This window comes from Impatiens glandulifera, chromosome 8 (genome assembly GCF_907164915.1).
Source record: "Impatiens glandulifera chromosome 8, dImpGla2.1, whole genome shotgun sequence".
Taxonomy (NCBI): domain Eukaryota; kingdom Viridiplantae; phylum Streptophyta; class Magnoliopsida; order Ericales; family Balsaminaceae; genus Impatiens; species Impatiens glandulifera.
Genome location: NC_061869.1, coordinates 43,577,704 through 43,590,115, shown reverse-complemented (window position 1 = coordinate 43,590,115; position 12,412 = coordinate 43,577,704). Strand labels below are relative to the sequence as shown.

The window sequence follows — 12,412 nt, the reverse complement described above, 5'->3', positions numbered from 1 at the left end:
TAAATGGCCGAAGGCTGTTTACGACCACCGTTTCTTCATATTGATCTATTTTCACGCTATTTTTGTATGTTGTTTCATTAAATCATAATAAATAAATTAGAAGGTTCGAAATTAATATTTTTTCTTAAAATTGTATGTTTTCACGCTATCATTATTTTGATTTTTTTCACAAAAACATTAAACAAATCTTTTAATTGATCAATTCTAACGATATTTTGTATGTTTTTTTTATATAAAAACATTGAGAATCAATAAAATATTCGAAATTAGCATGTGTTTTTTTAAATCGTACATTTTTACGTGTCTATTTTTTTAAAAAAAGAAACGTTTTATTCGATTTGGTCCATTTTAATCGTTATTTTAAAAAATATAAAAATGAGTGTGAGACGAGGACTTTCCTAGGGGTCACCCATCCTAGTACTACTCTCACGCCATGCACGCTTAGTTGCGGAGTTCTGATGGGATCCGGTGCATTAATGCTGATATGATTGCATTCGTTGAATGATGAACAATTTATGAATTTGTATACATCATAATTAAAAATAATTTTTTTACGAAATTCTAAATATAAGAGTTTTAACGACCACAGTATCATCAAATTAATTCATTTTCACTCTAGTTTTGTATGCTTTTTCTTTTAAATATCAAAAATCAATTAGAAGGTTCGAAATCAATGTGTTTATTTAAAATCGTACGTTTTCACAGTATCATTTTTTTTATTTTTTTCATAAAAACTTTAAAAAAAATCTTTGAAATGATTATTTTCACGATATTTTGTATGTTTTTTTATATAACAACATTGAAAATCAAATAAATAATCGAAATAAGCATGTGTTTTTAAAAATTGTTATTTTTTACACTTTTTTTGTGTTATTTTTCATAAAAATATTAAAAATCAATTAAAATATATTAAATTAATGTCTGTTTTTTTTAATCATAATTTTCACGCATCTATTTTGTTATTTTTTCTTAAAAACGTTTAAAATTCTTCAAATTAATCCGTTTTCAAGATATTTTGTATGTTGTTTTTTATAAAATCATAAAAATGAATTAAATAGTTCAAAATTAACGTCTTTTTAAAATCAGTTGTTTTTACGATTTTATTTTGTGTTCTTTTCATAAAAAATATTAAAAATGAGTGTTACATTAAAGTTGATTCGATTTGATCCATTTTAATCGTTATTTAAAAAAATATATAAAAATGAGTGCGACACGAGGACTTCCCAAGGGGTCATCCATCCTAGTACTACTCTCCCCCAAGCAAGCATATATGCGGAGTTCTTGGGATCTGGTGCATTATTGTTGGTATGTTCGCACATGTTGTATAATGAACAATTTATTCATTTCTTACATTATAATTAAAAAAAAATGTTCTTTTATGAAATTCTAAATAGACGATTTTTAAACGGCCGAAAACCATCTACGACCATGGTTTCTTCAATTGAGACATTTTAACGCTACTATTTTTGTATGATTTTTCATTTAAACATAAAAAATCAATCAGAATGTTCAAAATTAGTGTGTTTTTTTAAATTGTACATATTCACACTATCATTTTTTTCCATAAAAACATTAAAAAATTCTTCAAATTAATCCTTTTTAATGATATTTTGTATGTTACTTTTATATAATAACATCAAAAATCAAATAAATAATTGAAATTAACCTGTGTTTTTAAAAATATATTGTTTTTACGCTATATTTTGTGTTTTTTCATAAAAATATAAGAAATCAATTAAAATATTTGAAATTAACGTGTGTTTTTTTTAAATCGTACAATTTCACGCATTTATTTTGTTTTTTTCATAAAAACAATTAAAATTCTTCAAATTAATCCATTTTCAAGATATTTTGAATGTTATAAAAACATAAAAAATCAAATAAATATTTCGATATTAACATTTTTTTAAAATCATTTGTTTTTACGGTTTTATTTTGTATTTTTTTCATAAAAATATTAAAAATGAGTGTTACATTAACTTTTATTCGATTTGTATCAATTAATCGTTATTTAAAAAATATAAAATGGAGTACGACTCGAGAACTTACCGGGGTCACCGATCCTAGTACTACTCTTGCCCAAGCACGCTAGACTACGGAGTTTTGATAGAATCCATAGCATTAGTGCTTCTATGATCTCACATGTTATATGATGAACAATTTATTCATTTGATAAATCATAATTAAGAAGAATGATTTTTTTATGAAATTATAAATAGGTGAATTTTTAACCGACGAGACCATTTATGACCACAGTTTATTCAAATTGATCTATTTTCACGCTATTTTTTTTTAATGTTTTTTCATTCAAACATTTAAAATCAATTATAATGTTTAAAATTAACGTGTATTTTAAAATCTTTAGTTTTTACGCTATTTTTTTGTGTTTCTTTCATAAAAACATTTAAAATCCTTAAAACTATCCATTTCAAGATATTTTGTATGTTCTTTTTGTATAAAAACATAAAAATCAAATAAATATATCTAAATTAACGTCTTTTTAAAATCGTTTATTTTTACGTTATTATTTTATGTTTTTCAACCTAAAAAATGAGTGTTACATTAACATTTATTCGATTTGGTCCATTTTAATCGTTATTTTAAAAAATATAAAAAGGAGTGTGAGACGAGGACTTTCCTAGGGGTCACCCATCCTAGTACTACTCTCATGCCATGCACGCTTAGTTGCGGAGTTCTGATGGGATCCGGTGCATTAATGCTGATATGATTGCATTCTTTGATTGATGAACAATTTATGAATTTTTATACATCATAATTAAAAATAATTTTTTTACGAAATTCTAAATATAAGAGTTTTAACGACCACAGTATCATCAAATTAATTCATTTTCACGCTAGTTTTGTATGCTTTTTCTTTTAAATATAAAAAATCAATTAGAAGGTTAGAAATCAATTTGTTTATTTAAAATCGTACGTTTTCACGGTATCATTTTTTTAATTTTTTTCATAAAAACTTAAAAAAAATCTTTGAAATGATTATTTTCACGATATTTTGTATGTTTTTTATATAAGAACATTGAAAATCAAATAAATAATCGAAATAAGCATGTGTTTTTAAAAATCGTTATTTTTTACGCTATTTTTTTGTGTTATTTTTCATAAAAATATTAAAAATCAATTAAAATATATTAAATTAATGTGTGTTTTTTTTAATCATAATTTTCACGCATCTATTTTGTTATTTTTTCATAAAAACGTTTAAAATTCTTCAAATTAATCCGTTTTCAAGATATTTTGTATGTTGTTTTTTATAAAATCATAAAAATGAATTAAATAGTTCAAAATTAACATCTTTTTAAAATCAGTTGTTTTTACGATTTTATTTTGTGTTCTTTTCATAAAAAATATTAAAAATGAGTGTTACATTAAAGTTGATTCGATTTGATCCATTTTAATCGTTATTTAAAAAAATATATAAAAAGGAGTGCGACACGAGGACTTCCCAAGGGGTCATCCATCCTAGTACTACTCTCCCCCAAGCAAGCATATATGCGGAGTTCTTGGGATCTGGTGCATTATTGTTGGTATGTTCGCACATGTTGTATAATGAACAATTTATTCATTTCTTACATTATAATTAAAAAAAATGTTTTTTTACGAAATTCTAAATAGACGATTTTTAAACGGCCGAAAACCATCTACGACCATGGTTTCTTCAATTGAGACATTTTAACGCTACTATTTTTGTATGATTTTTCATTTAAACATAAAAAATCAATCAGAATGTTCAAAATTAGTGTATTTTTTAAAATTGTACATATTCACGCTATCATTTTTTTTCCATAAAAACATTAAAAAATTCTTCAAATTAATCATTTTTAATAATATTTTGTATGTTACTTTTATATAATAACATCAAAAATCAAATAAATAATTGAAATTAACGTGTGTTTTTAAAAATATATTGTTTTTACGCTATATTTTGTGTTTTTTCATAAAAATATAAGAAATCAATTAAAATATTCGAAATTAACGTGTGTTTTTTTTAAATCGTGCATTTTCACGCATTTATTTTGTTTTTTTCATAAAAACATTTAAAATTCTTCAAATTAATCCATTTTCAAGATATTTTGAATGTTATAAAAACATAAAAAATTAAATAAATATTTCGATAATAACATTTTTTTAAAATCATTTGTTTTTACGGTTTTATTTTGTGTTTTTTTCATAAAAATATTAAAAATGAGTGTTACATTAACGTTTATTCGATTTGTATCAATTAATCGTTATTTAAAAAATATAAAATGGAGTATGACTCGAGAACTTACCGGGGTCACCGATCCTAGTACTACTCTTGCCGAAGCACGCTAGACTACGGAGTTTTGATAGCATCCATTGCATTAGTGCTTCTATGATCTCACATGTTATATGATGAACAATTTATTCATTTGATAAATCATAATTAAGAAGAATGATTTTTTTATGAAATTATAAATAGGTGAATTTTAAACGCCGAGACCATTTATGACCACAGTTTATTCAAATTGATCTATTTTTACGGTATTTTTTTTAATGTTTTTTCATTCAAACATTTAAAATCAATTATAATGTTTAAAATTAACGTGTATTTTAAAATCTTTAGTTTTTACGTTATTTTTTTTGTGTTTTTTTCATTAAAAACATTTAAAATCCTTAAAACTATCCATTTCAAGATATTTTGTATCTTCTTTTTGTATAAAAACATAAAAATCAAATAAATATATCTAAATTAACGTCTTTTTAAAATCGTTTATTTTTACGTTATTATTTTATGTTTTTCAACCTAAAAAATGAGTGTTACATTAACATTTATTCGATTTGGTCATTTTAATCGTTATTTTAAAAAATATAAAAAGGAGTGTGAGACGAGGACTTTCCTAGGGGTCACCCATCCTAGTACTACTCTCACGCCATGCACGCTTAGTTGCGGAGTTCTGATGGGATCCGGTGCATTAATGCTGATATGATTGCATTCGTTGAATGATGAACAATTTATGAATTTGTATACATCATAATTAAAAATAATTTTTTTACGAAATTCTAAATATAAGAGTTTTAACGACCACAGTATCATCAAATTAATTCATTTTCACGCTAGTTTTGTATGCTTTTTCTTTTAAATATCAAAAATCAATTAGAAGGTTAGAAATCAATGTGTTTATTTAAAATCGTACGTTTTCACGGTATCATTTTTTTGATTTTTTTCATAAAAACTTAAAAAAAATCTTTGAAATGATTATTTTCACGATATTTTGTATGTTTTTTTATATAAGAACATTGAAAATCAAATAAATAATCGAAATAAGCATGTGTTTTTAAAAATCGTTATTTTTTACGCTATTTTTTGTGTTATTTTTCATAGAAATATTAAAAATCAATTAAAATATATTAAATTAATGTGTGTTTTTTTTAATCATAATTTTCACGCATCTATTTTGTTATTTTTTCATAAAAACGTTTAAAATTCTTCAAATTAATCCGTTTTCAAGATATTTTGTATGTTGTTTTTTATAAAATCATAAAAATGAATTAAATAGTTCAAAATTAACGTCTTTTTAAAATCAGTTGTTTTTACGATTTTATTTTGTGTTCTTTTCATAAAAAATATTAAAAATGAGTGTTACATTAAAGTTGATTCGATTTGATCCATTTTAATCGTTATTTAAAAAAATATATAAAAAGGAGTGCGACACGAGGACTTCCCAAGGGGTCATCCATCCTAGTACTACTCTCCCCCAAGCAAGCATATATGCGGAGTTCTTGGGATCTGGTGCATTATTGTTGGTATGTTCGCACATGTTGTATAATGAACAATTTATTCATTTCTTACATTATAATTAAAAAAAATGTTTTTTTTACGAAATTCTAAATAGACGATTTTTAAACGGCCGAAAACCATCTACGACCATGGTTTCTTCAATTGAGACATTTTAACGCTACTATTTTTGTATGATTTTTCATTTAAACATAAAAAATCAATCAGAATGTTCAAAATTGGTGTATTTTTTAAAATTGTACATATTCACGCTATCATATTTTTCCATAAAAACATTAAAAAATTCTTCAAATTAATCATTTTTAATGATATTTTGTATGTTACTTTTATATAATAACATCAAAAATCAAATAAATAATTGAAATTAACGTGTGTTTTTAAAAATATATTGTTTTTACATATTTTGTGTTTTTTCATAAAAATATAAGAAATCAATTAAAATATTTGAAATTAACGTGTGTTTTTTTTAAATCGTACATTTTCACGCATTTATTTTATTTTTTTCATAAAAACATTTAAAATTCTTCAAATTAATCCATTTTCAAGATATTTTGAATGTTATAAAAACATAAAAAATCAAATAAATATTTCAATATTAACATTTTTTTAAAATCATTTGTTTTTACGGTTTTATTTTGTGTTTTTTTCATAAAAATATTAAAAATGAGTGTTACATTAACGTTTATTCGATTTGTATCAATTAATCGTTATTTAAAAAATATAAAATGGAGTATGACTCGAGAACTTATCGGGGTCACCGATCCTAGTACTACTCTTGCCCAAGCACGCTAGACTACGGAGTTTTGATAGCATCCATTGCATTAGTGCTTCTATGATCTCACATGTTATATGATGAACAATTTATTCATTTGATAAATCATAATTAAGAAGAATGATTTTTTTATGAAATTATAAATAGGTGAATTTTAAACCGCCGAGACCATTTATGACCACAGTTTATTCAAATTGATCTATTTTCACGGTATTTTTTTTAATGTTTTTTCATTCAAACATTAAAAATCAATTATAATGTTTAAAATTAACGTGTATTTTAAAATCTTTAATTTTTACGCTATTTTTTTTGTGTTTCTTTCATAAAAACATTTAAAATCCTTAAAACTATCCATTACAAGATATTTTGTATGTTCTTTTTGTATAAAAACATAAAAATCAAATAAATATATCTAAATTAACGTCTCTTTAAAATCGTTTATTTTTACGTTATTATTTTATGTTTTTCAACCTAAAAAATGAGTGTTACATTAACATTTATTCGATTTGGTCCATTTTAATCGTTATTTTAAAAAATATAAAAAGGAGTGTGAGACGAGGACTTTCCTAGGGGTCACCCATCCTAGTACTACTCTCGCCAAGCACGCTTAACTACGGAGTTCTAATGGGATCTGGTGCATTAGTGCTAGTATAATCGCACCCGTTATACGATGAACAATTAATTCATCATAATTAAAAAACGATTTTTTAACTATATTTTAAATATAGGAGTTTTAAACGGCCGAACACCGTTTATGACCACGGTTTATTCAAATTATACCATTTTCACACTATATTTGTATAATTTTTCATTAAATCATCGAAAATCAATTAGAATTTTTGAAATTAATATGTTTTTTAAATTGTATGTTTTCACACTATCGTTTTTTTATAAAAACATTAAAAAATCCTTCGAATTGATCATATTTCATGATATTTTGTATGTTTTATTTCAAAAATCAAATAAATAATCAAAATTAACAAAAGATTTTAAACATCGTTCGTTTTTTTTTTGCTATTTCTTTTGTGTTTTTTCATAAAACATAAAAATCAATTAAAATATTCGAAATTAATGTGTATTTTTTTTAAATATTACATTTTCACGCATCTATTTTTTGTTTTTTTATAATAACGTTTTAAAATCTTTAAACTGTTTTGTTTTTAAAATATTGTATATTGTAATATATAAAAACATCAAAAATTAAATAAATAATTTGAAATTAATGTTTTTTTAAATCGTTTGTTTTTACGCTTTTATTTTGTGTTTTTTTCATAAAAATATTAAAAATGAGTGTTACATTAATGTTTATTCGATTTTGTCAATTTAATCGGTATTTTTAAAAAATATAAAAATGAGTGCGACACGAGAACTTTCAAGGGGGTCAACTATCCTTGTACAACTCTCGACCAAAAATGCTTAACAATGGAGTTCCTATGGGATTCGGTGCACAAGTGCAGGTATGATTGTACACGTTATAAGATGAAAAATTTTTATTCATTTGATATATCATAATTAAAAAAATTATTTTTTTACAAACTCTAAATAGCCGAGTTTTAAACAACCGGAGAATGTTTACGACCACTGTTTAATCATATTGATCCGTTTTCACGGTATATTTGTATGTTTTACATTAAAATATCAAATATTAATTTAATGTTCGAAATTAACGTGAATTTTAAAATCGTACGTTTTCAAGCTATCGTTTCTCGTTTTTTCGTAAAAAAAAATTAAAAAATCTTCGAATTTATCCATTTTCACGATATTTTGTTTGTTTTTTATATAAAAACATCAAAAATCAAATTAATAATCGAAATTAATGCATGTTTATAAAACTCGTACAATTTCACGCATTTATTTTGAGTTTTTTCTTCATAAAAACGTTTAAAATTCTTCAAATTAATTAGTTTTCAAGATATTTTTTAGGTTGTTTTATATAAAAACATCTAAAATTAAATAAATAGATTGAAATTAACATTTTTTTTCTAAATCGTTCGTTTTTTAACTTATATTTTTTGTCCATAAAAAAATTAAAAATTAGTGTTACATTAAGTCCATTTTAATCATTATTTTAAAAAAATATTAAAAGGAATGCGACACAAGGACTTCCTAGGGGTCACCCATCCTAGTACTACACCCCAAGAAAAATGAACTGCAGAGTTCTGATGAGATCCGGTGCATTAGTATTGGTGTGATCGCAACCGTGGTATGATGAACAATTTATTCATTTGATACATCATAATTAAGAAAAAATGATTCTTTTATGAAATTCTAAATAAACGAGTTTAAATGGCCGAAAACAGTTTACGACCACGGTTTCTTCAAATTCATCCGATTTCACGCTGTTTTTGTATGTTATTTCATTTAAAAATCAATTATATATTCAAAATTAACATATTTTTTTGAAATCTTACATTTTCACGCATCTAATTTTTGTTTTTTACATAAAAACGTTTAGAATTTTTAAAATTATCCATTTTCAAGATATTTTGTATGTTATTTTGTATAAATAACTTAAAAACTCAAATAAATAGTTTCAAATTAACGGCTTTTAAAATTGTTTGTTTTTACAATTTTATTTTGTGTTTTTTAACATTAAAAATGAGTGTTACATTAAAGTTTATTCGATTTGGTGCATTACCATTTACGACCACGGTTTTTGCAAATAGATCAGTTTTCTCTTATTTTTTATGCCTTTTCATTTAAACATCGAAAATCAATTAGAATGTTAGAAATCAACGTGTTTTTTAAAATCGTACATTTGCACGCATCTATTTTGTGTTTCTTTCATAAAAACATTTAAAATTCTTAAAACTATCCGTTTTAAAGATATTTTGTATGTTGTTTTTTTTATAAAAACATAAAAAATCAAATAAATAGTTCGAAATTAACATCTCTTTAAAATCGTTTATTTTTACGCTATTATTTTATGTTTTTCAATATTAAAAATGAGTGTTACATTAATGTTTATTCCATTTGGTACATTTTAATTGTTATTTTAAAAAAAATATTAAAAGGATTGTGAGACAAGGACTTTCCTGGGGGTCACCCATCCTAGTGCTACTCTCGCACAAGTACGCTTAACTACAGAGTTTAATGGGATCAGGTGCATTAGTGCTAGTATGATCGCACCCGTTATACAATGAAAAATTAATTCATCATTGTTGGGTAAAATTATTTTGACAATGTGCTGAAATAGTTTGACTATTGGAATTTTGATGATGAATTGATTAATGGATTATATATGCGTCTAATTATTTTTGATGCAGGTGTATTGAAAAACAATTTCATTAGACTTGGTTCTAATGAGGTTCATTAGACCGATTTGGCATTAGATGCACAACGTTAGACGTGCAGTCTAACTAGCAAAATTAGACGTACAGTCTAATTAAGCGGTGTTAGACGTGCAGTCTAACTGAAAGAATTAGACGTGCAGTCTAACTCGTGGAGTTAGACGTGCAGTCTAACATAGAGGAGTTAGACGTGTAGTCTAATGGATTGTGAAAGTTAGATGTGCAATCTAACTCCTTCAGACTAGTCTGAAGTGGAACGGAATTAGACGTACAGTCTAACTCAACGGAGTTAGATGTGCAGTCTAATAGAAAGGTGAAAGTTAGACGTACAGTCTAACTTGTGAAATTTAGACGTGCAGTCTAACTTTTGAAGTTAGACGTGTAGTATAACTCCTTCAGATTAGTCTGAAGTGATTGTAATTAGACGCAAGTCTAATCCCGTTAGACGGGGACGTTTGATTTCATTAGACGAGGTCGTTTAATTGAAATACGTCTAATTATTTGCTTAAGTAGTTACTTGAAGCTAGCACCCGCCTACCAACGTGCTATAGCTGTACGCTACTCCTTCACCACTTTTTAGTGAAGATCGGTACGACAGCCCGATGAAACCAATCAACAAATGACACTTAAGCGAATATTCTTCCCACTACTTGTTTAAGCGAACTGCCGGAATTGTAGAGAGAGAAATCAGTCGATCATCTTGCTTACCGAAATCACTGAGAAATCAAGAGAGAGTTAGAATCAAAGCATCCTTTAGTTGAGTGATATTCTTCATCTTGTAAGTTGAACAGAGTGTGTTTTGTTCAACAATGAGCTAAGTGTGTGCAAACTGTATTTGATTCGAATCATATTATAGTTAATTCTTCTGGTGGTTGGTAGAAGGGGTGACGTAGGAGAGTTTTCTTCGAACATCTATAAACAAACTACTATGTTGTTCCTTTCTGACATCTTCTCATTTTTCATCTTAAGCTTCAAACCTAAATAAACATTTCCGCACTTGATTCTATTTCATGTGTTTATAAGGGTTTGCGTAGAATAGAAAGTGAATTAATTCCCTAACAAGATTTCTTTCAAACCGTTTTTCATAAGCCTTCATCAATCTCTAGACCCCCGTCTCTATTGATAATGCCGATCCTATCAATTGGTATCAGAGCTTTGTTTCTATTCTCAAGACTTTCCTGAAAAATGACAACCTTAACCAAAGATGCCAGTGCAACCGCTATTCCAACTTTCTTCTAAGAGAACTACATCGTGTGGAAGAAGAGAGTTCGTGCTCATCTCTCCTCTCTTCATGACGATATGTGGAGTGTCATCATAGAGGGTCCTATCAAGATTGATAAGGAGAAAACTAACTAGACCAGTGAAGAGATAAGACAGAACAACTTCAACAATATGGCTCTTGATGTTCTGTAAAGATCTCTTGATGACAGCATGTTCAACTACATTATCGAGTGTGATACTGCTAAAGAGGTCAGGGACAGACTCACCCAACTGTGTGAAGGCAACGAAGAAACCAAGGAAAACAAGATCATGGTTGCCACCCAACAGTTTGACAGTTTCAAGATGCGTCCTGGTGAAATAATGAACGAGTTCAACACCAGATTCAGCAAGATTGTTTCATCCCTATCCATACTAGGAAAGACCTATAGCAACAGGGAGCTTGCTATCAAGGTCATGCGTGCTCTTCCAAGGGAATGAGACATAAAGACGATGGCTATGAGGGAGTCCAAAGATATCAATAAGATCTCTCTTCGATCTGTTTGTTGATCTCAAGGCCTATGAGTTCGAGCTGAACTGTAGGATTGAAGAAGATCAATCCTAATCCATTGTCATTGCCAAAGCCCTGGTGACTGCTGAAGAGCCACTTGTAGCTACTGATGTGAAGATGGCGACCCAACAACTGAGTAGCGACACCATGTCTCTCTTCGTGAAGAAGTTTGGCGACTTCATGAAGAAGAGCAACCCTAACTCAAGCTCTTCAAATTCTAATGATAATAAGAAATTAAAGGCTAATGTTAAGTGTTTTAACTGTGGTATTTTAGGTTATTATCAATCGGAATGCCGGAAGCCAAAACGTGAAGATACGAAGGATGATGGAAAAGAGTTGAAGGCTCTTATTGCAGGTGATAAGAAGAACTGAAGAAGCATCCATGACTCCTACTTCTCATCCAGTGATAGTGATGACGAAGAAGTGGCTTGCTTCATGGAAACTGAGGTATTTGACTTCTCTTCTGAAAGATTTTCAAGGGAGCAACTGGTAGCTGCACTAAATGATATGGTCATTGAGTACAGAAAGCTAGCAGAATCATTAAATGAAACTAAATCTTCACCTGATGTATCTCAACCAGTTTTATCTCAAAATCTTGAATCAAATGTTTTTGAAAAGAAAGTTACAAAGATCTCATCTGAGAATTAGATGCTCAAAGAACAGATTCAAAAAATTTCAAATGAAAACAAGATGTTAAACTATGTTGTTAGTGCATGGACAAGGTCCGGAGAAGCTGTCAAATATCAGATCAGCATGTTGAGACCTGCTGGATCTAGATCCGGTCTAGGATTTGATGGCAATGACCC

At 27.0% G+C, this 12,412-nt stretch overlaps 7 pseudogenes; all 7 read right to left on the bottom strand.

The window, feature by feature from the left end:
• Positions 1-376: 376 nt before the first annotated feature.
• Positions 377-496, bottom strand: LOC124913450 (annotated as a pseudogene).
• A 706-nt stretch (positions 497-1,202) lies between these two features.
• LOC124913474 lies at positions 1,203-1,319 on the bottom strand (annotated as a pseudogene).
• Positions 1,320-2,616: 1,297 nt separating this feature from the next.
• On the bottom strand, positions 2,617-2,736 carry LOC124913451 (annotated as a pseudogene).
• Positions 2,737-3,442: 706 nt separating this feature from the next.
• On the bottom strand, positions 3,443-3,559 carry LOC124913468 (annotated as a pseudogene).
• A 1,296-nt stretch (positions 3,560-4,855) lies between these two features.
• Positions 4,856-4,975, bottom strand: LOC124913544 (annotated as a pseudogene).
• A 706-nt stretch (positions 4,976-5,681) lies between these two features.
• LOC124913467 lies at positions 5,682-5,798 on the bottom strand (annotated as a pseudogene).
• A 1,294-nt stretch (positions 5,799-7,092) lies between these two features.
• LOC124913516 lies at positions 7,093-7,210 on the bottom strand (annotated as a pseudogene).
• Between the last annotated feature and the right edge of the window lie 5,202 nt (positions 7,211-12,412).